At 37.3% G+C, this 24,307-nt stretch overlaps 1 protein-coding gene across 4 annotated transcripts in view; it reads left to right on the plus strand.

Moving 5' to 3' along the window:
* Window positions 1-439: 439 nt before the first annotated feature.
* The window catches only part of LOC139144999 (paxillin-like), a 38,675-nt gene continuing 14,807 nt past the window's right edge, over window positions 440-24,307 (plus strand). Inside the window, exon 1 of one of the 4 annotated variants that reach the window (XM_070715882.1) lies at window positions 440-751. The gene's annotated coding sequence lies outside the window, so the exon portion shown is untranslated. Of the gene's footprint in view, window positions 752-11,083; window positions 11,396-24,307 lie in introns of those variants that run through there. The other 3 variants (XM_070715884.1, XM_070715883.1, XM_070715885.1) reach the window with 3 other exon arrangements.

The raw sequence follows: 24,307 nt of genomic DNA on the forward strand, positions 1-24,307 counted from the left end.
TGCACTAGTCTGTCGTTGGCTCCCTTCTTGTTTTCAATTAAACCTGAAACATTAAAGTTGTTTGCCCTATACATGGCAAGCAAAAGATCGGTTACGTAGTGATAAAATTGTCTTATTTATCATTCCAAACCGAAGCTGATGGAATCCACAAAAATCTGAATGAACAAAGTTTTGTTAGCCTATAGGTTCATTAAACTTCCTGGGGTTTTTATTGTAATGGTGAAGGCGAAGAGCGTCTATGTTAAAGTTTTTTCGCATGTGCTGCAGCAGTAATCAAGTAGGCCTATCCAGTCGAAGGGGAAACTGAAAGTTCTTTGTCAAATTTACAAAACGGATGTTACTCATTAGAAACGTTATCGGGGTTGCCAGGAAACACGCGTTCGTCATTTGACGCCTCACTTCTACATTTGGTAGTAACCTTGGAGGCTATTTTGAAAACATAATAAAATTTGAACATCCCACGGAGCATTGCCATGCCATATACGTATACACACTTGGGGCATGTAAAATCTCCAAAGCTTTGACAGGCAAGGCCAGGTACGTAGAGACACTTGGAGGTCACCTATCTATGCCACTTTGTGTGCGCGCAATCAGGGTAGATCACGTGACTTTCGTAAGGGTGTGCACCAATCTAGATAGCGTACGCGCATCCGTATCCGCACCTTGTCTCGGAAGCAGTCGCCGTTGTACAATTCAAGGCTGGGCTTTCTGTGTTACCTTTGAAGCTAAGAGAAAACCATGGATGATCTAGGTAAGTTTAATAATGGAAGTGTCGCTGTTGTCTAGTTGATATTGTTTTGTCCGTCAGAGACATTTCTCCACTACAGATTTACATTAACTGTCTGTGTGATCGCCTCTTCTTTATACAATGTTTGTGTCAGGCGCATTCCGGGGCGCAAAAATATTCGCGTGGTCATTCGGCCAAACTGTTGACCCGTAAATCACCAAAGGTCTGAAGGAAAAGATCTCACAAGTAGCGGTGCGAGCCGGTCCGGCGATTTGTCAAGTCAACAAGTCTTGGCCGTGGGGGGAAGTCGGCCATATTGAATTTCGCCAGCACGGTGTGTTTACGTGATTGCAAGGTGTGCCGAACGAGTTGTCCAAAGCGGTGATTAGCGTATGCACTACACTCGTATTGTTGTCTGGCTAGCTGTTGGCCATCAGCAACCCAGACGCCGCGCTTATTTTGCATGTGTCTTTAAAATTCATGAACTGACCGCCATGTACGAGGGGGCGGGCACTGACTGTGGTTGGTCTCACTGCCATTTTATCCGTGAGTAAACGTGGTAAATAGACTGTGCAATAAAACCCAACAGTGGGGAGGAGAAAGGGGAGGTGCCGTTGTGACACTGACAGTCCACTCTTCAAGATTTGTCAAAAAGTCTCAAAATTTTATTTTTATAAAACATCTGCTTTTAACTATGATAACCACCTGTTCTGGATTCTAGATTGAACTTTCTTGCAATTTTTGTTAGTTTCCTTGACATTTTCCAAGGAAAGTGGATTTTCTACATTGTTTTGCAGAATTTGCAGATATTTAGTCCTGTTATACAAACAAGACAGCGTGACAACTGGAACGTCATGCCTGGATGATGATTCACTTTCACTAGCCTTCACACATTGAGCTTGCATAACAAATATACAGAACAGGAATATGTGAACGACAACAACCCCAAGTAGTTTTTCTGTTTCCAATTTTCTTCATTCCATTAAATATTTATATTGAATGGACTATCGGATTGACTGTTATCAATGGAGAATTTTATTCAGATCCATGGTTCAGAATATTTGCAAGCAAAGAATATGCATATGTAGTCTGTCTTGGATATTGTTGAAAGTAGAAGTCCCATGTTGATAACGGTACTTCTGCTTGTCAAGTTTCGATGGTATGTGACCTTTATAACAAGGAAGGGGGGCCGGGGAGGAACTGGAGATGAGGAAAACATGTTATTGGAATCATGGAATACCAGAATACCAAGGGCATTTTCACAATGTACAAGACCTGACATTACCTACGTAGACAATGATATTGATCATGAGGGCGACATTTTTTTATTTTTGTGTTTCTCATCTCCCGACCGACCGTAAATTTCAGCTGCGACATGAAAAAAAAAACTTTTTTATTAGCCCCGCCTCTGAGGCGATCATCCTAGCAACAGCACCACCATCATCAAATCGTGAGACTGTAGCGACTCAGACTGAAAGGACAGAGAGCACAGAACACTGAAGTGAAAGACAAGAAATTGCAGTGACACTGCATGGACAGTGACACTGAATGGAGAGAACATTGAACTCACAACTGAAACAAGTACACGATTTTCTGTACTTAAAAATTGTAGAGGCTGAATGGACAGAACATTGAACTGAAACAAAAACAGATTTTTTTTGGTCTTGTTTTTTTTATTTCGACCGCCCGCCCTGCCCGAGTATTCCTCTGGAGATGAGAAACAAAAAAAATAAAAGGGTCACCCTGATGTTGAAATGAAAAAAATCAACCTGCAATAAGTAAGATCAGTATTAATGTTGTATTGTGGTCAGTTTTATGTCTAGCCAGTTTCCCAAATTGCCAGATGTATACTTTCATCAGTTGAAACAGCATTTTGATATAGGAAAGTCATGTTTGATTGTATTTCCCAAACTTTTGGTTAGACATCGATTTTTTTCTAGATTTACTTATATATATTTTTTTGTTATGACGAGCACAAATCTGACCATCATACTTTCAACTTGTTTGCTTCACTTCGAACTTTTGCTGTGCAAACAAAAACAAGCTTCTGATGTAACGTAATAGGGTGTTATGTTGCAGAAATAGCTGATCCAGAATTGTTTACTGTACACTGAATCTATGCTATGCTACGCGCTGGCTCATTCAAGCATTTTAGTCATCTACAACATTTTTAGCCCGCAAATGATTCCTCGCAGTTTCACCATGAGTGTGCTGATCTTTGAATGATTTAATACAAGCTGCCATGATGTGGTCTGTACCACGAGGCAACGTGCAGCCATTGTGAATCATGGCATACCGTTGTGAACAGGATATCAACAAAATTCATAGGTATCTCAGTGACACTGCACATATGTCAGTGTGTTTCATCATATTTGTTAGTACATTTAGTTACCAAGATCACTATGTTTATGTGAGTGTCTATCATCATGTTTGTCAGTATATTTATGAGTGTCAGCAATGTGTCACGGTGAAGGCAGTCCAGTATCATTGAACATCATTAACACCTCACGATGTGTCACTATGGCATGTCATTACAGGTATCACTCATAATATCACCATGTCTGTCACCACTAACATACCCACATATATGTGTCTTCAGCTTGACAATGACCGAAGCACAACTAGAAATCATCAATCATACTACAAGCAATGCGGTATCCTTCAAATTCTTCAGTCAATAGTTGCGCATTCATGGCCTTGTTCTGTCCAAGATGATCAAATGTCAAAGTGAAAGACAACTGGCATGAATTGATGATGACATTTGCAGTAAATTTTGTCAGAGGTCAAATTGTACTCTTTTATAGCAAGTAATACAAAATTTTCATTTTTTTCGAACTAGGGTGTACCAAGTATCATAAAATGTCAACATTATTGTCTTTTATTCTAGTAAAAGGAAATTTAACGTACAGCTTTTTTTTCACAGCAGGGTATATATTGAGTATTGTTAATAAAGAAAGGGGATTTAAAAAGAAATTTGCCCAAAACTGTTATGTTTAAAATATAGTTGCATGCTAGCTGTGCAGCGTGGATTGTTTGGAACGAGATAGAGGTGCTTGTTGCTGATACTGAAACAAAGTGCTTTCCCCAATATGAGTTTCTTGTATAGGGTAATCAGACAGAATTGGCTTTACAATGAACTGGCAGTTTAAATTGCCCAATTTCTGACAAAGTGCCCCCTACTTTGAAAATCATGTGTACCGACACACACACAGGCACAGTGTGCACACATGCTAGCTAACTTTGAGTGACAGATTTAATTACGTTCTTGGCGAAAACTTTCAAACCTAATCAAGCTGAAGTGTGGGAAGGTGGTTGATTTAAATTCGGTGTGAATTTTATTACGTTAGCCCAATCAGTACTGTTTCCACACGCACGGTCATACTACGTCTTTAGAGGAACAATTGGACTGAATTTTGTGGCCCAGGAAAAAGAAAAAAGACACAGAAATAGCTACTTGTCAAATTTTCTAATAGCAATAAAGTGCTGAAACTTCAAGCTATGAAGAAAACAATTATATAGATAATAAGATATAATACATTAATTATTCAATCACTCCTAGAAGACCTTCGACATCAAATTTCACTGTTTATGAGTCCAGTTTCATTTCTTTCAGTGTGTTATTATTCATTGAGTTACATCAAAGGCTTGTTGGTATATTGAATTTTATACATGCCGAACATTTCAGGTATGCGTGTTGTAATCAATGCAAAAAATGTCACCACTAATGTGTGACAGTACATATAATATTAAGCAATAATCATTTGTATATCCATTCAATGGTTGAATGGATAGATATTTATCCATCGTTTGTTAGGTAACCATGATTTCCCACTGACACAAAGAAAGAAAACAGAAATAAAATTGGTTGTTCACAGACGGTGATTGGCTGGATGAATAGGATGCTTGTCACTTTTATCATCAGCCTGCAAGCTTGATGTAGTTGACTCAAGTTTAGTAATAGTATATTGGTGTTTTTTTGTACTTGTGGTTTTAAAGCAGCAGTACGTTTGGCGGTAGCCTAGATTGCTTTACCGTCCACTTGCCTCCGTACCTCCGTCCCCACTACTAGTGGGGACGGAGGTACGAGTAGTGGGGACGGAGGTACGGAGGCAAGCGGACGGTAAAGCAATCTAGCAAACGGTAAAGCAATCTAGGCTAGTTTGGTGGTAGTGTTGATGGATTTTCTCTTTTTTTAGTTCTGCTTGTAAAATGCAATTTTTCTTGTTCTACTCCCGAAATTATGTTGAAATGTCTCTGGTGTTCAACTTGTCAACAAAGCTGTTATTTTGTGTGACATCCAAGGTCACTGTTGAAATCTGAATTGTGGTTTGGACTTGGATTCATTTGTCAACAGCAACAGTTTGTGTTGGCAGTGCTAATCCTTTGTATTACCACATATTGCTTCAGGGAGAAGTTGGCGAAATGTACTCATTTTGAAGAACAAAGTGAATGAATTCAGTGTCAAAGGTCACAGAGCTTCATGTTGTTGTTCAAGATGACTTTAAATCAGGACAATTAGTAAAAGTTTGGCTGCAGAAATGAAGTGTCCCTGAAGCATTTTTAAAACACATTGTGTGTAAATGAAGATCCTGTATGGACACCATCAGTCCAAGAGCTTTGTGGTGAATTCTAAATAAGCAATTTGCACAGCAGTAGACTGATTTACATTGCACTGTACATGGGGATATGGGCATATGAGAAACTCATCATTGCTGCCCTTTGGAATGTTAATCTATCCCCCTTACAACTGTACGTGTGTTCTGGAACTATGACGTACATGTGTGTTCAGTCTTTCAAGCAACTATGATCACAACATGTGCGTTTTAAATCTTATTTATGTAATTTTATCATTCCGGAGAACCCCTAGCCTAGAACCTTTCCTCGCGCTCGATTTCGTATTATGATACACCGCGATTTCAGGGGCAGGGCAGTATACACTGAAACCAAGGAGAGGTTCTAAACTAGGGAACCACTGACAGAAATTCTTCCCTGAAACTTGAATGCCACGCCCACCCATGCTATCCCCTGTCAGTTACTTTACCATCAACTTGCACTCATTTGATAGATCACTTTGATTGAAATCAGATGTAGAGATTGGCTTGCTGACTTTCTCTTTCTGTGTCCTAGGTATTTGTTTTGTGTTGGTCCTCACTGTAGTAAGGACAGCAAACGGCACAGTACGTGTAGTAATTCAGTCTGAGCACATCCCTGCATCTGATTTTAATCAGATCAGCTCATGCCCTCATAAAGTTCATTTGCTGCAGATTTTATCAAAAAAAGATAATTTTACACTTATTGATATTATGTACGACATGTCATGTGCAGTGAAGAAAAAAATAAAAATGACAATGCTAAATAAGTACCCTTCATATGCCCATTGAGCCATTTTACCAATAGATTGTTTGCAAATCAATGTTAACCACAGTTGTTTGTATCACAAATGATTCTCAACCACATTCACTTGTATGACTCATGATATTATGATTTCCGTGTTTTGAATCCGGGCATAAATTTTTGAATTTCTGTGAAACACTCTACTGTCATATCTCAAGTTCCCACACAAGTGTTCTCAAGTGCCGTGGAATGTCTACAGCGCCCACTACATGCAGTGAATGTTTTTTTGCTCAGAGACTCCTCAAACTCTCTTCACTCGGCGCAAATCATTCATTCTGCATGCATAGGGTCACAGGATGTAAAACGTGAATACCGCAATATCACCAGGAGTCAATTTAATATCGGTTCATTTACGTCAAACAACCTCTCATGGTCTTTGATTCTGTGGACCAGGACAGATTTATATAGATATGTTTATTCTCTCTTTAACCTTTCTGTTGCAACATTTGATGTTTTTTCAAGTATTTTTATTTTCTGTAGTTAAAATGTAGTTTCCTGTTGTATTCCAAAATCACTTCAAAACGTCTAGTGTTCAAACACGGTCCCTCCACAGGAGGGACCGTGGTTCAAACCACCAACACCAAGCTGTTATGGTGTACAGAATGTGTAAGATTATTGTTTGATAACTAAAGCCTGGAGAAGAATTCATTTTCAACAATAACAGTGCATATTATGTGCAATTTGTATTATGTTGACATGGTGTACTATGCATTTCAAGATACTCGAGGTAGCAGAATAAGAAAATATATAACATATATATAAAGTATATAACAAAACTATATAATGAGGATATTATCAAAATTTGTTGTTATACTTTGGAGGACCTGTCATTTCCCTGCAGTGATAATGCTGTGTCAGCAAAATATGGCACAGTGCTGAATACAGAGTTGTGAATACACTTGTATGCAGTACTTTGTACATATGACTATGACACTGTCTGAGCTACCATGGTTTCTAAGTCTAACAGGACTATAATGCAGAATTAGATGCTGTTAGATATAGATCAGACACACAACACAATGCTTGCTTGCACGTTCATGCATGACAAAAAAAATTGAAAAATGAATCTCTGAAGTCATAAAAAATGTACAAGCTGAAAAATTGAGTGCTTGATACAACCATGTCAGTGACACCGATGTTCCAGTAATTTGGTTGTAGGATGAATTGGCTTGCTGAGACACAGTGGGAAATTACTCAATATTAGATGTCTTCATGTACCACAACACGTAGGCCTGCAACAACATGATAGTACATCTGAAATCTTTCTGACTTTCCATACAACAGGGGTTATTTCACACATCCCGTCACATAGTCGGAACACGGTCTGTTACAGGCACATCCTGTAAATCTGTCTGCAATGTTTTCACTGTGTAGTATATTTTCTTTTGCTTAACAAATACAATGCATATTTTTCACATTATGTAATAAGGCTCCCATTAGTTATAACTTTTAATGTATTTTCCAGTATCTTATTCCATTTATAACATATAGTTTCTTGTTCTGCTTGCGAAATTATGTTGAAAAACCTAGTGTTTGACTCGTCAATACAGCCTGCTATGCGTGCAATGTCTAATAATTCCAGTGTTGACGACTGAATTTCAGTCTTGATCAAAGTTTACTCATAACAAAAACGTTGTCCATGATTGTATTTGAAGCCTGCAGGGCAAATACTTTGACTTGTCTTTCAACATACCTTGGGAAAGAATAGAACGAAAAAAATGCCCAGTAAAATGCCCAGTAACAGCAATGATTTAAATATATCAATATTGATAGCTGTATGCTGTCTATCTCTAAATTCATCAAACTTAACACACCAATTACATTACTGTAGGCCTACATCCTGTTGCTGTGTTGTCATAGCAAAGATAGACTTACTTAGTGAAAAAAAATGTCCAACGATGATGAGATTTAAATGAATGCATTTAACATGCCAATGTCACATATGCCCGACATACGTGTTCATTTTGTCATGCCTCTCCTGAAGTTTTTGATACCGTATTTAACAAAGATGGATTTAAAAGACTCAAGGGTGAGACTCAAGGGTAATAAAACCAAGGTGTGCAATGAAGTCTTCTTCAGGATTTTTTGAACGTTTGATAGCTCCTTTGTGAAAAGTGATTTTGTTTTAATGGCTAAATTCTTTTATAAATGCACAGATATTTAGATGAAAAATCATAGTCTTGCTGTACTCTGTGAAAATTTACCAATATTGTGAAAAAGATACTATACCATTCGAAAACATCAGGTCAAAATTCACAAATATTTAAAAAAAGGGACAAACTATAAAAAAGCTTCCCCGCAAGCCAGTCAAAATAAGATGATGAAATTAGGTCGCATTTTTTTCATGCAAGCTGTAATGGATGCAAGCAGATAGAAAAATTGATTTTTACCAGGTATTATTTTAATGTTCAATTTTGAATAAACAAGGGTAACATTTTCGTAAGAAAAGTCCAAAGTTTTAAAGAGAAACTTGAGTATCATGTGTGTTCAACAAGTAATAAGTGTAGTTTTTGTATTTTCCATGGGTTATTGATAACAGGATGTTCAGAAAGTGCCAAATCTGCAAATTATTCATTCTTTATATATGCTTCTAGCATAATTTTTCACCCCAAAATTTTCACATGCTTCAGATTTGAAAAACAAAATGCCTCAAAAACTGTGATAGAACTTGTAAGGTAATATATTACTCTTCAATTACAAGTGAGAAATCTAGAATACTACAGTAATCTAGAGGTATGTGACATATTACCCATGATGCATCATTATGACAGACTATTGTCAGATGACAATGCTGTTGTCACCTGTAATTATATTGAATGAATCATTCAGAAGAATATTAAAAAGCAGACTTTAAAATTGAACTGGAAATATGCTCTGACCATGTTTAACCCATAACATGCCTTGCCCTTCACTTCTCTATGTGCCGAGTCTATAAAAAGTGGAATTTAGTGAAAAGTGATAGGTATTTTCACCATCTTTGCATATTATATCAATTATAATAGCATGTCTAATGTGTAAAAATCATAGTTTACAGTATCTGTGTTTTCAGGGTCCTTCAAATCTTCAAATCTTTGATAAAATCGTACATAGGTGACATGTCATGCCTCACTAGTTTTGATGAACTTGACCTGATGGTGACTTATGAACTTGACAGGATAAAGGTTGAAATATGATGAACGCTTTTGCTTTGAAGTCAAGTGAAAAATCAAGTTAATATTATGATTTTATCAAATTGTCAAAACTTGTGTGTGTAATTGCTGCTATTGCGCATTACATTTGGTAAAATTTCAAGAAATATTTTAAAGTGTTCACTAATAATGATCTGTGATGACCACCACAACCCATGCGAGCATGTAAATACATCATGGAGAAGCAGCCCAAACCAGTCAATTTATGAGTCTGGTGTTCATGTGGAGCCCAGTTACATCAATCTAGTGCGATAGGAACTCAAAGATGACTCGCATTCTTACATCAGAAGAGATTATCACTGCATTATTGCTTTCTGATCTCGTCTGAAGCACGCATGCACATATAAATATCATCAGCCATGAGATACGCCGTAAAAGTTCTCTGATAGAATTTTGAGTGTATCTTACCACTTGACTTTACGTAATTCTTCGAAGACAACATGAAAATATTTGGTGAGCATATGTGCCGCTGTCGTCCTTCCTGAGATCATCTGGTGCAACAGAGCGCTTGACGCTGTTGCTGTCAATTTTTCCCTGCGTTTTATTGGATGACAAATAACCGTTAACGTGAGAGAAAAAAAGCACCTGTGGACAACTCATTAGTATGCAGGGTGTCTGTAACGCGACGGTCGTGAACATAAATATCCATGTCTACATTTTCTGTTCAATCACCAACCATGCCTTCTAATTCATATGTTTTCATAGTCTTAGCATTACATCTCAGTTTACATGTATGTACGATGTAGGTCAGCCCTTGCTGTATGACATATTTTTGGACTGAACCAATATATGTAGGAGGGGGGATTCTGAGTAATAAACAGGAACCTACGCGAAGACAACATCAATTTCCTCAACAGAAACAGAAAATGTCCGCTTTGGGAATATTTGGCTCTTAATAAAATCCCTGATACCCATGAAAAAAGTCCAAAATATGGCAGTAACCACCAGTCAATGCTACTTCTGAATTATCTTGAAATTTTTGCAATCTGTGTAGTCATAATTTTGTGTGTATAAAAATTGTAGAATTTTATTCTCCTGGAAAAGAAAATGTACAGCACGCTACTGCAATTAAAAAGTAATTTTCTATTTCAGTGTGTGCTCTCTGCACCTAAATTCACAATTCTTTATTCTAGCACATTGCTATTTCATGACAAGACCATTAATAAAAGAAGACATCTCTGAAAGTTTTGCGTAGTCTAGTTTTATGATTTATGTGCAGTCAAATTTTTTACAAGCAAACGGTGAAAAATTACAGTAGCCATAGTGAATGGAGCAATAAATTGGACAGCTATGTGCCAAGTATTATTGTTATACATATCTGTATAAAATATAAAAGATCATAAAAATTTCTTATTTAGAATGAAAAATAAACATTTCCATATGGTGAATATATTTAGATATGTTTTCATGTTTGGTTTTGTAGATAAATCTTTTTTCAAAATAAATCAGGAAATGAAAAGCAAAAACATAGCTGAAACTTAGTCAAATACTGTTTCAAAGTCTTAGATGTTTTTCCTACCACTGCCAAGGTCATAGTCATTAAGGAAGGGTAAAAATTTATTTAATCAGGAAATGAATACTGTGAAGATTTATCTTTTATTTTTGAACTTGTGTAACTCAGCGTTGAATGTGATGGGTACATCGGCCGTCAAAGTTTCTGCCTTAGTCACAGAGCTGGCTCACCCATTGCAATGCCCCATGTTATCAGAGCTTCAGCCCAGAGGATAGAATTACAGGCATCCAGTTAAGGGGGTGCCACAGTGCAACGAAAAACACATCAGCTGGCCCAGTCACAAAATTCAGCCGATGTCTGATCGATTCAGGTCATTTAAGTTCACTGGCGACGCATTCCTGGCAGCTGAATACGGTAATTGGAGACATCGGCGAAGCAAGTCATTGTTCACTTCCTGTGTTGACGTTTTACGTACGAGGGGTTTGGGGATCGTCTGTGTGCAGGATATATATAAGTGATTGTCCCCCTAGCTCATTCAATTCCCTGGTACTTGAAGAAGCCATATTGGGTGTGATTTTGCTCAGTCTGTTTCACCCAGGACTACAGAGAGACAGGAAGAACTATTCCATTAGGGTAGGTACACGCTGTCTTAACTTCTGAGTGTCTTAAAGATCTGAATGGTGACATTGTCCACCTGAAGTCTGCATCCTGTAGAAAATGCCTGTCTGGAAGTGGTTTTGGAAGCAGATCCTTTCAGATGTGTATCTGACAGGTTTTAATACTTGACTCTGTGAGTGTTGCTATATGTGGCACTGAAGTCTTGTTGTCTGGTGAATAGATGCTCTTGTATTAGCCCTGAATTTTCTGCTCTCAAAATTCCCTTTTCCCATCAGAATGCAAACAGTGTCCCGTGAAGTCGGCATTAGAATTCCTGCCTCTGGCATGATTCGCCATCAACTTGGTTCGTGGCTTGGAATATCAAATGTCTCTCAGTGAAGTAAGATGACTGATGTGTGACTTATTTTTGACACCTCACTAGCAGTCTATAGCCTATTAAACATTGTATGAGCAGTGGACGTAACAACACTGTTACGTGCAGTTGTCGAGGAACGGGGCCCACATCCTCAGTAGATGCAACGCAAGGTATTATCAGTGGGCTTGGTACTGTGCAAGGTATTATCAGTGGGCTTGGTACTGTGACATAGCCGAGAGCTGACTCGCGGAATGCTGGGACAGCATTCCAGCAGTTCAGTTTCATCCCATAATATGGAAGCGATATTCCAATAAATCTTGTGGGCACCGCTCTCTGTCAGCCCAACAGCCGTGTTTAGATTGTCAAGGAGGCCTGTTTACGGAGTGAAGGAAAATTCCCAGTCTCGCGTTTCAAATCTGAGAACAGCTCCTTCCCTGACCCACAAGTTTTAAGTCAGACAAGTCACTTGTGTGCTCTAAAACTTTATTATTTGGAATTCTCAGCTCAGAATAGTTCAGCTCAGAATAGTTCAGTAATTGCTTTCCATTTTTTTACTGCCGAGAACAAATAAGGAACAGCACAAAACGATGACATCAGCATTTGGTCACTCAGTCGTGGGTGATTTCCCTGTCTGTCTCATTTCCATATTTTTTTTAACGTCCAAGGATTTGATGACTTCACAGGAAATGTTGTTCCGGACTTTGACTTTTGAGGGAGAGAAAAGGCTTTTAACTATCAAATCTGACAACTTCGGTACAAGCACCATTATAGATTTTGTAATATCCGCCTTTAGTAGTTTGATTTGTAGTTCTCCCCGAAAACTGTCCCCAAGACATTTGAGAAATGGATACTCTGACACTGTTTTAACATTGGACATAATACTGGGTGGAAGTTCGAATCATTCTCTTGACCTTTTGACCCCATTTCCTCAAGTGAAACTTGGGCATTGTCATTGGAAACAATAGAATACTTGTCTGTTCAGAATAATTTCTTTTCTTTTTTTTGTCATCATCACAATACTGAAAGTTAGAGAAGACTGCGTGGTTTCAATGAAGTTTTGTAAACTAATCCATCAGTGGGGATCACAGGCACAGCACACCACCTTTTCATAAAAGAAATTTAATCTTGCATTATATAAATGAGGTGATATTTTAGGAAATGTTTGTGTAATTAAAGGCAGGAGTTACCAAAGTGATTGCCCAATGTTGGTCCATGTTAGTTGGGATAGAAAATTCCAACACTTTGTACGTGTATGGGAGGGTATGGGACCCCTCGTGTCACGAAAAGAGCAAGTCCCTCCCAACTGTGAGTTGGGGAAGCAGAATATGGGGTGATAATGAATGCAGACCTTGCCAAATGATGAAAGGTGCAAGTGTGTGTAATCAATGCAACTGCTGAACAAAAGTGTGAGATTTTGACTTTGTTTAATATGTTTACTGGGATGTGAAAAATGGCATCCTTTGGTGGTTAACTCCTGTTCTCTGATCGAGTTCCTAAGAAGGGATTAAGGTCAGTGTCTCTTACAGGTCATGTTTCACTGCCAATGTCCAGTGGAACTCTGGTTAGGGGAGAACCATTTGATTTCGGGGGGGGGGGGTATGGAGGAAGAGGGAATGGGAGCAAATTTTTTTTTCCTGTCAGAGTGACAGCAATTTTTTTTTTCTACTGTCAGACCTGCATCAATTTTTTTTTTCCAAATGGAGTAGCAGTGCAAATTTTTTTTTATGGTCATCAAGTTTGTAATGTGTTGTATATAAGGGAGCCGTCATTATTGACGGCCTGAAACTCCGAAATTTCGAGTGACCCTCCCCCTTCACCAACCATGATGAATTTAAGTAACCTCCCTCTCTAACTCTGAAATTTTGACCATTCCCCACTTAGAAAAGTTAAATACCAATACATGTAATTACAGCAACAGTAAAGACCTTTCAAATCTTGATGTACCCTGCTAGACTATCATCAGTTATCTCATGATGGTTCAAAAAAGGTGAACACATCAAAATGAAATTCAAAGTCGCAATAAAATAAAAATATAAAAGATCACGCAGTATCTAAACCATATAGTATATTGTTTAATTTGGATGGATATTATGACAGGGTTTTCACTAGGATATCTGACGGGGCAGAATTTGAAAGTACAGGGGAGAACATGAGAGAGGCTTAGGGGGAAGTGTCACAGGGGCTTTCCCCTATCTTACATGGAATTTTTTAAGATATTGATGTGTGCAATGGTGCAGTCTGGTGCAATCTGAGAGTTTTTTAATTTGTTTACTAAGTGAAACTATTAGAATACCCCAAGGGGGGAGAGCACGAGAGGGGGGTTCCCCCTCTCGTATTGGAAATTTGAGAAATTGATGTGTTTAATGGTGCAATCTGAGAGGAGTTTCAGTTTATTTTGCACTCGGTAAAAACTGTTTGAAAATGACATTGAACACTGATATTTTTTACATTTTTTGCATGATCAGTTTTTGAGTCACAATATTCAACAACCAAACAATGACAATACAATTTGTGAAAAACAGTTCTGTTTGCCAGAGACTGAAGACAAATGAATATACAGGAACGGAAAATCTGTGACCTTCTTGTGTCATTTCTCCAGCTGCCAGCTTCTAATGAAAAGCCTGAATATGGTATGTTTGCGATCCGGTGTTTGTGGTCAGAAAAACAAGGCTCACACATTGTATTTCATTATATTTGTTGTTCCTCAATTTTTCATTGTCAAGGTACATCTTTCTAACAAATTCATATTGAGAAAATAATATTGGTTTTAACACTAGTTTATTGACTCCTGTCTTGTGTTTTAAATTTTCACAATTTACAAAAGTCAAATAGTCCCTTTAGATAGTGCCTATGCCATTGAGATATGGCAACAGAAATCCTGAAATATGATATTCTTAGGTCAGAAAATGGAAGAAAACATTGAGTGTACTGAGGTGTAAAGTAGACCTATGTAGTGCATGCTTATATCATAAGTGCTGGGAAAGAAACATAAGAATTGCTTGTGGTAAAACATTTGCGCCGCCTATGGCGGCGCGCCGGCAAAGAATACATGAGAATAAGGTTTCCAAATTTTGCTTATTTCTGGTGCATTGTGACAATTTTTTTTTCTCTTCTGTCTGTTATGACAATTTTTTTTTCTCAGGCCATGACAGGATCAATTTTTTTTTTCTTCTCTCTCACCTGGTGACAATTTTTTTTTTCTCAAAATCCTCCATACCCCCCCCCCCCGAAATCAAATGGTTCTCCCGTTAAGTAGCATGTATGTGACTCAGCTGGATTCTTGAACAAAATCATGCTGGACAGTGTTGTAGGAAGAAGTGACATTTATTTTATTTTTTACAGGACTTCCATCATACCATGATATTCATATTTCAAAAGATCTTATTTCAAAGCAGTTAATAATACATGCCATTATGTCTGCTACGGTTTCAATTGTCTAATTTTAAGATATTTTTATCTGTGTGCGATGAAAATGAAAGATCAGTGATAATCTCATTATGTTATCTAAATATGATATAGCTACGATTAAAGCTACACCTCAGTAATGTTATAATTTGCATAGCTATTTGCCATTCTCGATAATCAGTTTGCCCATTATAGTAAGAAATATTAAGCGGCCAGCATGTTCACAGAACATCAGAAAGTTCAGGTCACTTGTAAGCTGACCCCATTATTCAGTCACTTTCCCTGTCCCAAATGGTTTATTTTCTTTAACCACCTTCAAGAACTCTCTTGGAATCCCCTAATCTAAGCCACAAGTCAGAAACTTGATAAAGGAACATTGAAGTTTATCTAAATAACTTAAACAATCCCAGCTACCAATGCATGATTTGTTGGAATTTGAGATCGAAACTCGGTTTTAGATTTGTAAGTCAAAATGTCCTGAATGTTATTTTTTCCTCCAGGGGGCCTAATAGACTGGAAATTGTCTCCTTGTATAGAGATGTGATTCCGTTGTTGTAAAACTCTATCCTCTGTGTCCCGACTGTCTTTAAATACCTGAAACCACAGCCTTCAGGATGATAATATGCTTTCAAGCATATCACAGGGCATTGAAGATAATTTAATGCCAGTTTTAAGATGGCATGAGGGTCAGCAGTAACTATTTTGCCCTTTCACACACACTTTACACAAAGAGTATTGAGCTAGTCCAGGAGGGATTTCCACATTCTTGGATCGGGCAATTCATGTAACCATGTGCAAAGCCAACTTTAACTGACAATGACCTTGTGAATATGACGTAGACAATCATAATCATGCAAGTGAATTGAAAATCTTTGACAATTACTGGCCTACCATTTCTGTTCTCACAGTCCAAACATCATTAATGCTTTCTTGTAAATTTTCACACCCATGTTTACAGTATCGATACATAAAATAAATATTTCTTATCTGTGAAAATTAATGTTTATGATGAATATTGTCACTAAGAATACAAATTTTTATGCATTTCTGCCAATATTTTCATGTCAAATTTTCTAATTTGATTGTCAATTTGACTCTTGTCTGTAAAATACCTTCGTTTCACATTATTAAGTTTGCTATCTTGAGTAAACATGGATATAGCCAGGCAGTCAAATTTCCTTCATCCAACAACCTAATTTTGCATATATCACATTGTTACAAAATTTAAAGTACTTGAAAATTTTGCAGCAGTTGTACAGCAGTAATTCTGATGGCAGTACTGACTACACACATTTAATGAATAAATTTTCATCCACAGACAGATTTAGTATCCATAAATCCATGGACCCTTTGTAATTCTATAGGTTTCTGTCACCGTCAAATTGTTCCCGCCAAAAGATTGATTGATATCGGTGTTTTTCACTTCATGTGTGCTGTAAAATATTTTTGCTTGATGAAATCATGTCAGGCAGAAAATGTAAGATAAATGGGTGTGACTCCAAAAAAATCATGTGAACTACATACAGTCAGCTTCTCTGAAACAATCCATGGTTTGACTTGGACTGTAAAAGATGTAAACATAACTGCTAAAGTTTAAAAATTTATGGACATCACTGAGATTACATCACATTTTCTTCCAAGCTCCAAGCTGTGATTCCACATCAGTGTTCTCATTCTCAAATAGCCAGAACCATCCATCTATTTAGAAATAGGTGTAAGTGTGTGTGTATGTGTGTGTGTGTAAAAAAAGGTGCCAACAGCATTTTTGCTTGGGTAAATGATTTCGGAACCCCAGTAACATTTCTGCTTTCCCCAAATGAATTTGTATTGATATACCAAGGGGAACCACTGTAAAATGACCAGAGAACCATGGTTACCTTCTTACCGCCATCATCAAAATCACTGTTCAATATAAACTTTATTTCCATTCCAAGGCAGAAGGAAAGATAAATTGTCATGTGACATAGTCACAGTTGCAGTCAATCCAAAATTTCTTTGATATCATGATCACTTCAGGGTGCACACTGATAATGATGTACATACCTGCTATTCACCCTATGAGCAAGTCTCAAAACTGAGTCGAATTTGAAATGAAGATACATAAAACGAACAAAAGAGGAAAATGGCTGCCCAGCAGTGATAAAATGTAAGTCCATGTTTTCTGTAGAAAGTGTTCAAAAGAGCGTTTTAACAGCAAGTTTCAATTTGATAAGATTGCCTTGTTTGAAATGATAGCGTCACATGTTCAGAAGGAGAGTCAAATTAAAAGAGTCTATAATTAAATATTTTCGCAAGTGGTATTGTTGGTGTATTGATTTTCACTGTGAATAATTTGATATGTTTCATTGTCTGTATGTATGTACGGAGGTTAGTGGTGTTTTGGACAAATGATGGTGTATGGGCTTTATTACCCGCCTTATAATAGTCAAACAAACCTGAAAGCGTTAATTTTAAATCACCCTGAAAAAACTTGTCAGTTAGACAAGATTAAGAAACTAACCCAAAGGCCTTACGGATTATTTTTTTGTCCTGCTCAAGAAAATTGACAGATCGCATCTCTGCAAGTATGTGTCTTGCAGCGATGAACCAAGATAAAAATATTACTCTTTGTTCGCTACAGTGTTACAGCTTAATTAACCAATCAGGAACAGTCTCTATGGGGTCACAGTAGGTGACACCTGAGTCATCCCAAGGTCATTTAGTATGAGTCCTTTCCCCTGAACTACTCTTTTCCTTGAAAGTTCATGTGGAATTTGTTTGCAAAATGGATGCACAAAAGGTTGTGACCTTTAGTCAGAGGCAAGTGTTAAGTTCAGTATTACAAACAAATAAACCAGCCATTTTCTGAAAGTTACTATTGATTTTCTTGAATTCTAATTTGAAGATAAGTATTTTCAGCCTGGATGTAAACTCCGTATTTGTATATTCTTATTTCTTTATATTCTGTGGACATGTGGGGTTTTTCGAACTGCATTTGTTCAATAAACCTTCAAAGGCAGAAGTACATGTAGTTTTATGGGGTTTTTATGCTACACATGTTACTGGATGTGAGTGGTCTAATGTTATTAGATATATCACCAAAATGTCATTGGCATGGCATGAATCTGTCAGATATTGTACATTTAAATCCCATACCAGCCAATGGGAATTATCCCTTTCCCGTTCAAGCTCATTCCAAATCCATCTCTTTTCAGTACCCCTTTCACCCCTGTATGCCTTTGAGGAGGTCCAACTTTGCCCTGTAGAAAACAGTAGAATTGGGTCAAATCATGGCGATGAAAGGGGTTAATCCTCACCAATTGAACCTGACATCCCAATTTAGGTTCACCCAGTTTCATCCCATTCTGAGTGCTAATCCCACAGGATATAACTCCAGCCAACACTGTCCTGACCCATCAACCCAGCCATAAACCCATTTCAACCCAATCCCATCCAGTCCTACGCCATTACATGTAACCCATTCAATCTTTTCTCTTTACTGTGCCCTTGCATCTGATCTCCTTCAAACTAATCATATCTTTCCCATCCTTTATCCAACATTCAATCCGATAGCATCCTTCTTCCTGTTCCTCTGAACCCATCTAGCACTGTTTCCCATCCTATATCATATTCGACAATTACTTAGTAACTGTAATCCTAACATTCCATACTTTAACATATAATATCACAAAAATGTAGAAAAAACCCTCAGAAATTGATTACCCAGTCACCCACAAGTAGTCTAAAATCTAGCCGGTCATTTTGTTGCCCAGTATTTAAACCCTGATGACTGGATAGGACCTAGACTAGCATTTCGTTTCGTACCTCTATAATTACTCTTATAGATGGATATATTTAGTTTTTCAGGCAGCTAGTCTGCTTGTCACTTTGATTGACGCATACTGTTAGTCCGCTAACCAAATCTCAAGTGTTTCTGCGCCCTTTATAACCCCTCCGGCCCTCCTTGGAAGCATGTTGGGTCTGTCAAATCTGCCCTTCAATCACAGTGTGTTAACTTTGAGTCAGTTCAAACACCCAGAGAATGTATCAAGAAATCCCTGAGGGAGTGGGATTACCTTCAATTCTCACAAAAATAATCTTACCCTCAAACAATGGGGAGAAAGAGTTACAGGCACACAAGGGACGTGCCCTTTGCCACCAATACAGCAGTACTTTGACATACCAAAAATGGAAATGTATGCCAAAAGAGTAGGATTTCAATTCAGTGAGACCTTCAAACTTGCACGGCCCAAACAGCCATGTGTTTTAACAATGATAACTGCATGTATATCAGGGAGGCCTTCACCCCTCTGTCCCATGGAATGGATTCAACCACCTTTTTTGGAAATGATGGAGATACAGTGCAGCAAGTCTGGCAAGAAAGGGGTTTATGCACAAAACAATGAATCTGTGTTTTAATAAGTTTTACTGAGAATTCCTGGATTTAAACATACACATAGAGAGACCTTGTGCGGGTTTTGACATATCTCTCTGGTTTACAAAGGATTTGTACTTTCCGTGAAGGTCACAGCACAGAAAATATGTCATCGTTTCACTCCAGCCTTTCAGACATACGTACGTGTTTGATTAAATTGACCTTATGTCACTCAGACAGGGCAAACTGTGACAAGCACTCCAGCAACAGCTTGGCTATAGACAATGTAAATTATGAACTGTTGAAAAAACCCAAGCAACAGAAAAGCACCGAATAATGTAGTGTAATGGATGAACAATGTAGACAAGACCAGAGTGGATCCCTGACCCTGCTCAGTGACCAGACTAGACTAGAAGGCTGACGATTTGAGACAAACAGAAATAATTGAACTCTGGGTTGGTGTACAGTTGAACCAAATCCTCTGGAATAATTATTGAAGTCTGAGGAAAGAACGACAGCTGCCCTCAATTATATACAAATGTATTGCAGATTAACAAGCTGCCTCTCGGGTGACCGACCTTAGTTCTACAACCTGATCTCTGGCCCAGATCAGAAAATAATCACAAATACTGGCGTGTGTAAACTAAAAAGAAACTAAAACACACTTTTTGTTGCTGACCAGCGATCATGACATCCTATAGATGTAGTTTGGACGTAAAGCTGGTATTTTGTTTCATCTGTTCTCAGCAGTATTAATAAAACATTCTTACAAGGTCAAAAAAGACATCAATTCAACCCCTGTACAATGACAATTACAGGTTGTGTGACTAGGAGATTGTACTAATATCCGACAGGCAGTCTAAGAATTTTAATGCCCATTCTGGTAATGAACATGGAATTCAAACATTCTCTGAAATTATCAAATATCAGCCGCATATTATTGACGAGGAAGAATTATAAATTACATGTAGTGTTTACCTGCAATACATGTTTGTGTCAACATTTTGATAGAAATTCATTCCGATTGTTGTTCATCATTGGTTTATGTATCATATAGAAAGGTATTAAAATCTAATTGTAATAACATACTAAAATGTTTCTGAAATGAAGACCCAATCGTTTCTGGCTATTCTAGGGCAGTGTGCTGTGCTTGGACACAAGTACATGTACAATGTAAAATAATAAAATCAGCTGATGATCTTCAAATTTATATATATATTATATATTATATATATATATATATATATATATATATATATATATATATATATATATATATATATATATATATATATATATATATATATATATATTATACATATATATAATATATATATGATCTTCAATATTATATATACATATATTAATATATATATATATATATATATATATTATATATTTATATATGTATATCTGTATGTCTATATATCTGTATATATACGTAACAGAGTTCGCGTTTACGCAAAAATCATGCGTATTTACGCATTGAAATTGACCCTGTACGCATTTTTTCCATTGTTATGCGTTTTCTATACGCAAAGGATAACAGTAAAATGTTTCCCCACGACTGAGCTTAGGCGACAACCAGACGAGAAGAGTGCCCGCTTGACATTAAATTTGTTGCAACACATTTCTGTCAATCACTCATTTTGTGTGGAAAGTTTCGGATTCTCTGGGCGTGGTCTGAAAAATCGGCATCGTAGTTCAAAGGCACGTTATCATGTCAGCTGTGCCTGTAAATTACGTTGCTAATTTTCAAGCGAGCGATAGTTTCTGAAACTTTTGACACAAAGTGAGTGATTGACAGAAATGTTGCAACAAATTAAATGCCAACTGTGCACTCTCATCGCGTCTTTCTGTCCCCAAATTTGATCAAAGCACACATGCAGCATGGCGTCGAAGCAGACAACTCTATTTTCTTTCAACTTTGCTCTACGAGTCCGTGAAAAAAATGATTCAGAGGGTCATTCGAAAGACACTACCGGGCAACCCAACATGGAGAACACGGAGAAGTGCAGTGAAGTTGAACCCATGTCGGAATCCATGACATATTGTCCCGATACAACAACAGAGGATCAGTGCCACAGTGAAGCCGTGAGCCGTGATGATGATGCACCGGTTACCAAAAAATACCCTGTGCTGTTACGTTTCAGCATGTTTGAAACAATGCCCAGTTGTTCAAGTTGTTCGTTAAACTGTTTTCATGAAAATAATCTTACATCGTACAATCCGAATATGTAGTGTAGGTTTATTGAACGGCACATTGTATTTTGTAGTCAGTTTTTTTTCCATCAATCGAGTGCGGAAGTGAAATTACGCACTCAAATACAGCCTATACGCAATTTTAGCAGACTAATGCGTATGCCGTACGCGAGGAGAAAAAAGTCACCGCGAACACTGATATATATGTATAGGATAAAGCCCGAGTACGAGGGCTCTTCTGGTATATAAAGTCCAACCCAACGATAAAATGTCGAGGCCGCAGGCCAAGACATTTTATCGTAGGGTTGGACTTTATATACCAGAAAAGCCCGAGTACGAGGGTTTTATCTGACTTAAAAACTATCGCCCCTAACTGATATATTTCGTTTTCAATGTGTTTACGTCAACCATCCCCTTAGTCAATGTAACATGTTTAGGATATGAATTATAACTTTTATTTGTGAAATAGCCTTCCAATGTATGGAACATCCTGTAAATGCCCTAGGGCACATTATATAAATGCCCTAGGGCACAGCAGATTTTGTGTTGCAGCTGGGTTCGCTGTGTTACCAAATTTGAATATTAAAATGTACCAGATGTCTATAGAATATGACATGTTCACTTTTGATTGGACAGTAACTTTACTATGGCGCTGTCATTTCGTTTCTGGAATTTGGTGACCAAGGCTTTACGAGTAAATAAAACACCCTGAATGAGCGCTCCTGATTGGTCAATCAACAGTAGATAGTTTTTAAGTATATATATATATATATATACTATATATATATATATATATATATATATATATATATATATATATATATATATATATATATATACACACACACACGGTATATATATATATATATTATATATATATATATATATATTATGTATATATATATATATATATATATAATTATATATTATATATATATATATATATATATATATTAATATACAACACCACACACACATACACACACACACACGCACACACACACGTACATGAACGAGGAACAGATGCTTTTAGACATTTTAAAGAAATTAAATTGAAATGAAAAATTTGATCAACCCTAGCAGTCTGAAGTTGTGATTGAAAAATCCAGGACATTAGCCACAAAGTCATGATATGTTTTATCCCAATAATGGATGAGTTACTCGGTAATGGATGAGTTACCCTGACCCTGGTACCCCTATTTCCTGTGTAGATGCCTTCATGCCATTGAGACGAAAGATGGACTGTACATGTACCAGTGCTAACAATCATAAAGAGGTCAGACTTAAAATTGGATTACAGCCGACAGGCTCTCTGGAAACTTTTCAAAATTGTCTCCAGTTAGTTGTATGGGTGAATAAAAGACCCTGTATCATGTTTAGTTTTGTTTTTTCCAGACTCTACTGCATCTGTAGATACACTGAAGTCCCGTATAAGCACTGGAAATTCTGAAAATATCTGTGAAAGGATTTCAAAGTGTCATATATTGTTCTAGTTTTGACAGTTTTTTTGACATTTGTTGATGGCGACCTGTAAAAAGTGTTTGCCATGAATTGTGTATAGCTGGCACTTCCTGTAGCAGAAACCATCCACTGTGACCTCTTTGACCTCGTTGCCACGCCTCCCAGGCAATCACCCTCTTCAATCCATATGTACTTAGCAGAAGACAGATATAATTCAGTCAGAGTGGCTGTAGATTCTACTGAACTTGTGACCTCTCCTGTTCAAATTATTTTGACCGATGAACAGACAGTTTAGAGTACTGATTTGTGAAAACATCCCATTTTCCCAGACAATTGACTGAAAAATCAAGCTATCAAAGAAATGTTTTCTGCAAGAGACTTGAAATCAAACTAATGGTGTATAAGATGATATTTAATTTTTTGTCACATTTTTCAAATTGTACACGCTGAAAAAGTGTACAACAAGCCTCTTTCAGGTTGTCCAAACAATACTTAGAGAACTTTGCTTATCTCGTAGGTGACATGGCTTTGTGTAAAAAATGTCTGTGGGTGCTTTAGTGTCAACAAACATGTGATAACTCGCAGAGACCAAAAGAAAAAATATGAAGACATCTTTCCTCCTAGTGTTTATATGAACGCAGGTGATCCTAACAAGTAAACCCATAACAAAAGTAGCCCGTCACTGTTCATGATTACACTGAAAGTATACTCTATTTTTTGTATGAACTTAGAAATCAAACTATCTTCCACACGTTGCATTTGATTTGTCAGTCATCTGTTCAGAACCCCATTAATTAATAGTCTAAACGTGCAGATGTTTATTTTTGAAAAAAATTCCATTGTCCATCAATAGTAATTTGTAATTTTAAGGCGAATTACTCCGTTATTTTAGATGTCAAAGGCACAAAAAGAGACATTCTACAGAATTCATCTTGGTACAGAAACTAATATGATAAGAAAGGCAGCTTTTGTGCAATAGGGCACCTTAATGAGAAAGAATGACGTGACCCTTTCTGTGCGTGTGAGGTCTGCGAACAGAAGTTATCGAACAATCTGATCTTTGAGAATTCTAATAAGACATGCATGAATTCATTTATTACTTCCTGGCAGTAGGACTTATTTGCCCTGGAGGCATTTTTCTTGAGAAAGG

Source organism: Ptychodera flava, chromosome 12 (genome assembly GCF_041260155.1).
Source record: "Ptychodera flava strain L36383 chromosome 12, AS_Pfla_20210202, whole genome shotgun sequence".
NCBI classification, from domain to species: Eukaryota; Metazoa; Hemichordata; class Enteropneusta; family Ptychoderidae; genus Ptychodera; species Ptychodera flava.